Source organism: Telopea speciosissima, chromosome 9, assembly GCF_018873765.1.
Source record: "Telopea speciosissima isolate NSW1024214 ecotype Mountain lineage chromosome 9, Tspe_v1, whole genome shotgun sequence".
Taxonomy (NCBI): Eukaryota; Viridiplantae; Streptophyta; class Magnoliopsida; order Proteales; family Proteaceae; genus Telopea; species Telopea speciosissima.
Genome location: NC_057924.1, coordinates 38,290,821 through 38,300,410, shown reverse-complemented (window position 1 = coordinate 38,300,410; position 9,590 = coordinate 38,290,821). Strand labels below are relative to the sequence as shown.

The 9,590-nt window shown below is 39.3% G+C and overlaps 1 non-coding gene across 1 annotated transcript; it reads left to right on the top strand.

Annotated features, from left to right (window-relative positions):
• Positions 1-7,113: 7,113 nt before the first annotated feature.
• On the top strand, positions 7,114-7,220 carry LOC122641204. The gene has a single exon (XR_006329852.1). It is a non-coding gene; the product is annotated as a small nucleolar RNA R71 (small nucleolar RNA).
• The last annotated feature ends 2,370 nt before the right edge of the window (positions 7,221-9,590 follow it).

Here is a 9,590-nt window from a genome sequence, read left to right as displayed (position 1 = left end):
AATTTCACTAAATGAATGAGCAATTTTTACAAGAGAGGTAGGGGGTATTTATAGGTGGAAGAGAGGAGAAGAGAGAAGATGGAAGTGTAGGAGAAATATTCCCTAAGAAAAGAGAATATTCTCTTCTCTTTCCTCTTTTACAATGCCTTGAATCCTAAGAAAAAAGAAAAAAAAAAAGAAAGAAGAAGAAGAGAAGATTGTTTACATAGACCTTCTATTTCTAGAAAAACAAACTTCCAATTCTAACAAGTGCTTCCTTTTCTTTGTAGATATCTTCTCCAAGCAATAAAATCAAAGTATCTTTGATTTTTCAACCTTCCATAGATGAGAAAATATAAATCTATCCCAAGTAGAATTTCAGAAGTGCCCTTGAGAAGTTGGAGGAGAGAGAGAGTAAGGGTGATGACTAGGATTCCTTCAAGAATAAATAAAATATCCATTCTGTCCTTCAGAAAACGTGGAGCATGGGGTGCTTATATAGGCCTCACCATTGTGTTCCTTGCGAAAAATCACCCAAAATAGACCCAAATTTCGTCCAATTCGGAGTTGGGGAGCCCAAGATATCTCAAGTTGAAGTTGGACTGTCCAGAGCCTTCCAAATGGAATCTTTCAGGTATAGTAAAGTAACTTCTAATAATTATGTTAAGGCCCCTGAAATCCAAACTTCCGCTTCACTTTATCCCCGTCTGACTGTCAATAATTATAAATAAACCCCTATACACCATTTTCGCGCATCGTTACGGAAACGGCCATAACTTCTTCGTTTCAACTCGAAATCAAGTGTCGTTTGAACCGTTACGAAGCTGACTCGATGGGCTATGCATCCATACTATTAACACCTCAAAAAAGATTAAAAACATCTCCTTAGCATCATCTCCTCCATTTTCACAATAATTCACCTAAACCTTGAAAAGCACAAGAAAGCACCGAGTAACTCTGTCCAATGTGGTAAAATGTATGCTTTATGCCCTAAGATTTCACACATAAATGTGCTCATCAGATTCCCCCACACTTGAACGTTACTTGTCCTCAAGTAAAGCAAAAGATAAACTAACCTAGAATGTAAAAAAAAATCCAAACTCATTTTCGTAGGAATCACAGTTGCACTTAGCTTGTGCAACAAGCCTTTCAACCCCTAGGTTACCCCTAGTGGACGAGTTGTGTCTCGTGGGTGTTTGCAGTCCCATACACCCAAAATTCAATAAATCAAAAAGAATAATATAAATTTTTCTCATGGCATAAGTAAGATAGGGCACACAATCTCAAAGAAATACTCAACTAAAGATTAAGGAGCCAAAGGTTCCCCCACACTTGAATTTTATCACCCCACATCAATTCAAGTAACAAGCATGCATGAAGGTCAAGGGATCTCCTCATATTTTCTAAACACTACTCACCTTCAAGTAAATCACTCATAGCACTGATGGAACCAAAGACTTAGGCATTGAGTATTTTTGACCATACTTTCTTTTCCAGGCATTAAGGCAAAAGCTTTTTTTTTTTTCTTTCTCAATAACAAACTTTTTTTCTACTCTATTACTGTTCTCTGAATGACATGGTGGAGCATATACCAGACACCCAAATACTTGGTAGCTTTCTTTTTGCATGTATCCATAAGACATTGAGACATTGATGCAAGAGTTTTTTTTTTTTTTTTTGAGTTTCCTTCCAAGGAATTTCGATCAAGTCACCCTGCTTCATGAGGCACAGTGCCCTGTCTAGTCCCAAGGAATTCCACTTTTCTTTTTGTTTCTCCCTCTTTTTTCTTCTTTTTTTTTTTTTTCATTCACTTTCACTTTCATGCCTTGCCACAAACAAATTGGTCTCAACTACTAACCAAAAGATCAAAGGGGTCCATAAACACATAGAGGAATCTAACCATCACATGAAGTAGCACTCATATTTTCAAACTCAATCCCCATCACTGAATACAAACCAACTACCATCCTTGAAAAGGGATTTTTTTATTATTTAACATGCTAGGAGGTCACCTAGTTTCCTCTCACTCTCGCTTTGCAAATCGAAGAGACTTATGCACATAACAAAAAACTATCGCCACAATCAAAATTCACAAAATTCACAATTAAAGTCCAACACACCCCCCCACACTTAATTCATGCAGTGCCCTCAATGCATGCAAAAAAGAAAGAATAAGGACAAGGGAGGGGATACATACCAGGATATCAGGGGTCAAGGTAAAGAGGCTCATAGAGATCCATGACCTCTTCTTCAACTAGAGTAGGCATCTCTATGTACGGCTTCAATCTTTGGCCATTAACCTTGAAAGTAGCTCCTGTACTTGGATTGAGGACTTCAACAGCCCCATGAGGATAAACTTTTTGAACAATATAGGAGCCATCCCATCTAGAATGCAGCTTACCTAGAAAGATATGCAAATGAGAATTGTACAATAAAACATTCTGGCCTACCTCAAAAGATTTTCTCAAAATGTGCCTATCATGGAAAGCCTTGGTTTTTTCCTTATAAATCCGGGCATTCTCATATGCCTCATTCCTAAGCTCTTTCAACTCAGATAGTTGGAGTTTCCTATGGGCACCTGCAGTGCGTAGGTCAAAATTAAGCTTCTTGATAGCCCAAAAGGCCTTGTGCTTAAACTCTACAGGTAAGTGACATGCCTTTCCATACACCAGATGGTACGGAGATTGACCAAGATCGATCTTTAAGGCTATCCTATGGACCCACAACGCATCTACCAACCGGTTAGACCAATCTTTGCGATTCGGGTTGATGATTTTCTTAAGAATTTGCTTGATCTACCTATTTGAAACCACCTCAACCTGGCCACTAGTCTGGGGATGGTAAGGTGTGGCCAACTTATGGACGACACCATACTTTTTCATGAGGGCCTCAAAAGGCCGATTATAAAAATGCTTGCTCCGATCACTAATGATAGCCCGAGGAGTACCAAAACGGGAGAAGATGTTCTCCTTCAGAAATTTCACAACCACCTTGTGGTCATTGGTCTTACAAGCAACTGCCTCAATCCATTTGGAGACATAGTCCACAGCAAGTAATATGTACAGGTTACCAAAAGAGTTAGGGAAAGGCCCCATGAAATCAATACCCCATACATCAAACACCTCAACCACCAGAATTGGGTTGAGGGGCATCATATTTCTCTTAGTAAGACGCCCTAAGGATTGGCATGAAGAACATGCCCTGTAATAAGTAAAAGCGTCTTTAAACAGACTAGGCCAATAAAATCTACACTGTAAAACTTTGGCCACAGTCTTATTAGGCTCAAAATGTCCTCCACAAGCCTGATCATGGCAAAAAGATAAGACAGATTGTTGCTCATGATCAGGGACACATCTCCAGATTACTTGATCTGGGCAGGTCTTAAAAAGATAAGGATCATCCCAAAAGAAATACTTAACTTGTGAAAAGAAACGATTCTTATCTTGGGTGGACCAATGTGCAGGTGTCACACCCGTAACCAGATAATTAACAATGTCAGCAAACCAAGGTTCATTAGACACTGCCATCAGATACTCATCAGGAAAATTCTCGTCGACTGGAGAATCAACAGTCAAGGAATTAGGCAGCCGGGATAGATGGTCTGCAACCAAATTTTTGCATCCTATCTTATCCCTAATTTTAAGATCAAATTCTTGTAACAAAAGAACCCACCTAATGAGGCGAGCCTTGGCATCTTTCTTCTGCACAAGATATTTGATAGCTGCATGGTTAGTATAAACAATCACATGTGATCCAACCAAGTAGGGCCTAAACTTCTCTAAAGCAAACACAACAGCTAAAAATTCTTTCTCAGTTGTGGTATAATTAAGCTGTGCATTATTAAGAGTCCTACTTGCATAATAAATCACATGGGGCAATTTATTGATTCTTTGCCCAAGAATAGCCCCTATAGCAAAATCAGAGGCATCACACATAAGCTCAAATGAAACTATCCAAGTTAGAGCTTGAATAATGGGGGCTAAGGTCAAAGCTCTTTTCAATTGCTCAAAACTATCATGACACTCAAAAGAGAAATCAAATGGGCAGTCCTTTGCCAAAAGAAAAGTGAGAGGTCTAGCTATCTGGCTAAAGTCCTTGATGAATCTCCTGTAAAAACTTGCATGGCCAAGAAAAGATCTAATGTCCTTCACACTCTTGGGTGGTTATAAATTGTCAATAAGGTCTACCTTAGATCTATCAACCTTGATCCCTTCTTTGGACACAATGTGACCAAGAACTATACCTTGCTTTACCATGAAGTGGCACTTCTCCCAATTCAGGACCAAGTTCTTTTCTATGCATCTTTTAAGAACCAAAGAGAGATGAGGCAAACAATTAGAAAAAATAGAGCTGTGAATAGAAAAATCATCCATAAACACCTCTAGGAAGTGCTCTACCATATCAGAAAAGATACTCATCATGCACCTTTGGAATGTAGCAGGGGCATTGCAAAGCCCAAAAGGCATACGCCGGTAAGCAAAGGTTTCATAAGGGCATGTGAAAGTGGTCTTGTGTTGGTCCTCTAGAGCAATAGAAATTTGGTTATAGCCTGCATAACCATCAAGAAAACAATAATATTCATGGCCAGCTAGTCTCTCTAACATCTGATCAATAAAAGGCAAGGGGAAGTGGTCCTTCCAAGTTGCCGAATTCAATTTCCTATAGTCAATGCACACTCTTCATCCCGTTTGGATACGGGTTGGAATCAACTCATTATTGTCATTCTCAACTATAGTGACTCCTCCTTTCTTAGGCACAACCTGCACAGGACTTACCCATTAGCTATCAGAAATAGGATAAATGATGCCATGATCCAAGCATTTTAGGATCTCTTTCTTGATTGCCTCTTTCATCACAGGATTAGCCCTCCTTTGGGGTTCCCTAGAAGGTTTAGAACTCTCCATCAGATGTATATGATGTTGAACAATGGAGGGGCTAATACCTTTGATGTCAGACATGGTCCAACCTATGGCTTTCTTATGGTCCTTTAGAAGCTTAATCAACTCTTCTTCCTGAATAGAAGTCAAACCAGAAGCAATAATAACAGGAAGAGTATGATCATGTCCTAAGAAGGCATACTTGAGGTTGGAGGGCAATACCTTCAACTCTAATGTGGGGGGCTCAATAATAGAGGATTTGGGAATAGAAGTGGATAGGGGTCCAAGGGGCTCCAAAGGTGGTTGGATGCTCCAGACCTCAGATAAGGGAGTATCATCAACACCCTCCAATTCCTGCATACATTCTTGAAATTCTGAATCAAAATCAATCTCAAAGAATGTATCAATATCATCGAGAAATTCTTGAAGTATATGCACCTCTTCATCCATGTCAGGCTGCTTGCCCAACCTAAACACATTGAAGTCAACAGAAGTATTGCCAAAAGATAATTTCATGAGACCATTCCTGCAATTGATTAAAGCATTACTGGTAGTTAGGAATGGTCTACCCAATATGATTGGGATTTGGTCCTTGAAGTTGGCAGTGGGTTGGGTATCTAAAACAATAAAATCCACAGGAAAAATAAATTTCCCAACCTTCAACAGGACATCCTCAATCATTCCCTTAGAAACTTTAACCGACCGATCTACAAGTTAAAGAGTAATTTTGGTCGATTTCAGTTCTCCCAATCCCAGTTGTTGGTAGACATGAAAGGGTAAGAGGTTCACACTTGCACCAAGGTCTAATAAGGCATAATCAATAGTAGTATGGCCTATAGTACAAGAGATGGTGGGGCTTCCAGGATCCTTATGCTTGGCTGCTACTGGCTGTGAGATTAGAGAACTAATGTTAGCAGCCAAGAATGCCTTTTTGGGCACATTGGTGGTTCGCTTTTGGGTGCATAAGTCTTTGAGGACTTTAGCATAAGCGGGGATCTGGGCAATAGCATCCAACAAGGGGATATTCACCTGAATCTGTTTGAACACATCCAATATCTTCTCCACAGAAGGAGACTTCTTGCTAACCAACTTATTTGGGAAAGGGGCAGGTGGGGTATAAATTCTTTCAGGGTTGGTCTTTTTAACTTCCTCAACAAAATCCTCTTTGGTTTCCTTAACCAAATCATCTGGTATATCTTTAGGTCCATCAGACGAACCTGGAACAGTAGACACTTCAATAGCCTCTTCAGAAGGGGGAGAGTCAACAGGAGTATGAGATGGTAAAGACTGAGGTATACTAGCCTGTTGATACTCATGGCCACTCCTTAAAGCATAAACAACGTTAACCTGTCTGGAGGGTCCTTGGTGCTGTTGGCCTTGTGCAATATTGGTTGGAAGAGCTTGGGTACCTTGCTGAATATGAACCTGATGCCTAGGATTTGGCTCAAGCTGGCTAGGTAACTTCCCTGTTTTCCTCTCATACAGGATTGTGACAAGCTGGGTGAGTTATTTTTCCATGTTATTGTGGCTTGTCATGAGAAGAGCTATTTTGTTGTCCATCTCATTTAGTCTTGTTGCCTCTCCTGTATTGGTAAACCCTGGGGGTTGCTGATAAGGTGCAAGGAGAGAAGGCCTAGCAGAATTAATAGAAGGTCCTGGATGAGGACGAGGGGGAAAGGGGTTAGGAGACATTCCTTGGCTTTGTGGTGCATAGTTGGGCCTTTAGGCACCAACCTGGCCTTGATGGTTAAAGTTGGATGGGCCTGCTTGGTTCCCTTGATTCCATGAGAAATTGGGGTGATTTCTCCTCCCTAGATTATAAGTATTGCTATATGGGTTATTTTGGTAAAGAGCACTTACATTCTCAGTGCTGGAATTGCCCACCAAGGTGTTGGGGCATTCCTTAGAAAAGTGTCCAGGGGTTTGGCACCAACTGCATACCGACACATGATTGACCTGGTTGACCGGATTAACTGGTATAGACTCTTTAAGAACTATGGACTCCAACCGTTTAATGAAGCTGTCAAATTTGGCCTCTTTGGTTGGCATACCCTCAATGAGACACCCCTTAGTGGTCCTTTCAGCCTCTTGGGAAGATTTCCATTCCCTAGTCTTATTAGCCAAGTTGGTTAAGAATGTCCATGCATCATTCTCCTCAGAAAAAGAAGTAAAGTTTGCTGGGCACATAGACTCTACAAGTTGCTTGGTATGATAATCAATACCCTCATAAATAATTTGGTATAGCTGCCACAAGTCAAAACCATGGTGAGGGCATTCTAAGAGGAGATCCTTGAATCTTTCCTTGAATTTAGAAAAGGATTCATGTGGTTTCTGCCTGAACTAGAGGATGTCACTTTTAAGCTTATTGATCTTGTGAAGAGGGAAGAATTTTCTCAAAAAGACAATGGTGAACTCATCCCATGTATTAATGGAGTTTGTTGGCAGTCCATAGAGCCACTTCTTGGCCTGGTCTTTCAGGGCAAAGGGTATAAACCTAAGCCTAACTGCATCATCAGTCAAATTCTGGACCTTAATTTGAACACAGACCTCCTCAAATTCCCTAAGGAAGAGATATGCATCCTCATTAGCAATCCCATGGAAATGGGGTAGCATGCTGATGAAGTTGGTCTTGAGTTCATAGTTATTCCCTGTAACAACAGGCAGACTAATGCATGAGGGCTGTGCAGCCCTGGTGGGGTAAAACCTATCCTTAAGAGTCTTGGGTTGTTGGTCACCCATGGTCAAAGGTGGTAGAGAAGGTGGTTTTCTAATAAGACGATTACTTGAATCACGAGTCCACACCTTAGCCACCTAAACAGATAGGAGGTCTCCTTTAGAAAAATTAAAGAAAAATAAAACACTTAAAAAAAAAAAAAACTAGAAACAAGAGGGAGCCCAAGGTAGATAGTGCATCTCTATCCCTCAAAAAGTGAAACAATGATTCAAAAGCTGTAAGGATGCCATACAGGTTGACAGCAAGGGAACCCGTATAGTCTTCTATAGCCACTTACGTGCGACTCCAATATGGATTCTGATGTAGAATGGAGGTCTACTATAGAGGTCTAATATACATTTATGTTTCCAACACTCTCACTATGTCGCTTTCTTGTTATCAAGAGTGGTCACCTCCAAAGATAAGTCACATGTCAATCCACCCAACCAAGTCAAGATGTAGCGTCATAGGTAACTTAATCCTATGAGGGACACCAAAAGATGGAGGGTTGAAGCATATGAAGGACTTTAGATTGGGCGCACACTATTTGAAACAGAAGAGAAACAAGAAGAGGTTTTCAAAAACTGATTTTTTTTTTTTTTCAAAAAAAAGAAGAGAAAATAATAAACTAAAACACTTCGAACTACTTAAAAATCAGACAAATAAAATGGACAATAATCTCCCCGCCAACGGCGCCAAAAACTTGTTTGAATTAAAATAAAATCGCAAGCGTACGGGTCAATCGTAGCTACGGGTCGAACACGAGGAGATAGATGCCACTCCATTTAACTAACTTAAAAGTAATGCAAAGTGAACCAAATTAAAGTGTTAAATTAAACTAATTAAGCTAACGAAAATCAATGCATCCTAACTCATAAGCATCTAACAAAATTAAGGGATTAAATCGGCGTCCTAACACATGAGCATCTAACCAATCAAACTAAAGCGAATTGAAAGGAATAAAAATACAGCCACACATACTAACCATATAAAAAGAAATAAGGGAATAAAAATGCATCCATAAACCACAACCATATAAAATTAAAATAAAAGAAATAGAGGGGGAAGAAGAAGAAGATAGAGAGAGATAGAGGAGATGGAGAATGAGATTGAGAGTTTAGATAGTAAAACCTGGATGTGCTTGCATGAATGTAATTGAAAAGCTTGAATACTTGCATAAACTTATCATGGCCTCCTGTTCTAAATCTTCAAGTCTTGTCATCAACTTAAGAACTTAGACTAGAAGGCTTAAAACCTAAACTAGAATTAAGAAATTACAACCCAATTGAAGACTTAAATTAAAATTAAAGCATAAATTAAACCTATTATAACCATTAACAAAAAATCATAAAAGCAAACTAGAACTTAGAAAAGTAAAAAATCACAAATTAGAAGGAGAAGAAGAGAAAAAATTTCACTAAATGAATGAGCAATTTTTACAAGAGAGGTAGGGGGTATTTATAGGTGGAAGAGAGGAGAAGAGAGAAGATGGAAGTGTAGGAGAAATATTCCCTAAGAAAAGAGAATATTCTCTTCTCTTTCATCTTTTACAATGCCTTGAATCCTAAGAAAAAAAAAAAAAAAAAAAAGAAAGAAGAAGAAGAGAAGATTGTTTACATAGACCTTCTATTTCTAGAAAAATAAACTTCCAATTCTAACAGGTGCTTCCTTTTCTTTGTAGATATCTTCTCCAAGCAATAAAATCAAAGCATCTTTGATTTTTCAACCTTCCATAGATGAGAAAACATAAATCTATCCCAAGTAGAATTCCAGAAGTGCCCTTGTGAAGTTGGAGGAGAGAGAGAGTAAGGGTGATGACTAGGATTCCTTCAAGAATAAATAAAATACCCATTCTGTCCTTTAGAAAACGTGGAGCATGGGGTGCTTATATAGGCCTCATCATTGTGTTCCTTACGAAAAATCATCCAAAATAGACCCAAATTTCGTCCAATTCGGAGTTGAGGAGCCCAAGATATCTCAAGTTGAAGTTGGACTGTCCAGAGCCTTCCAAATGGAATCTT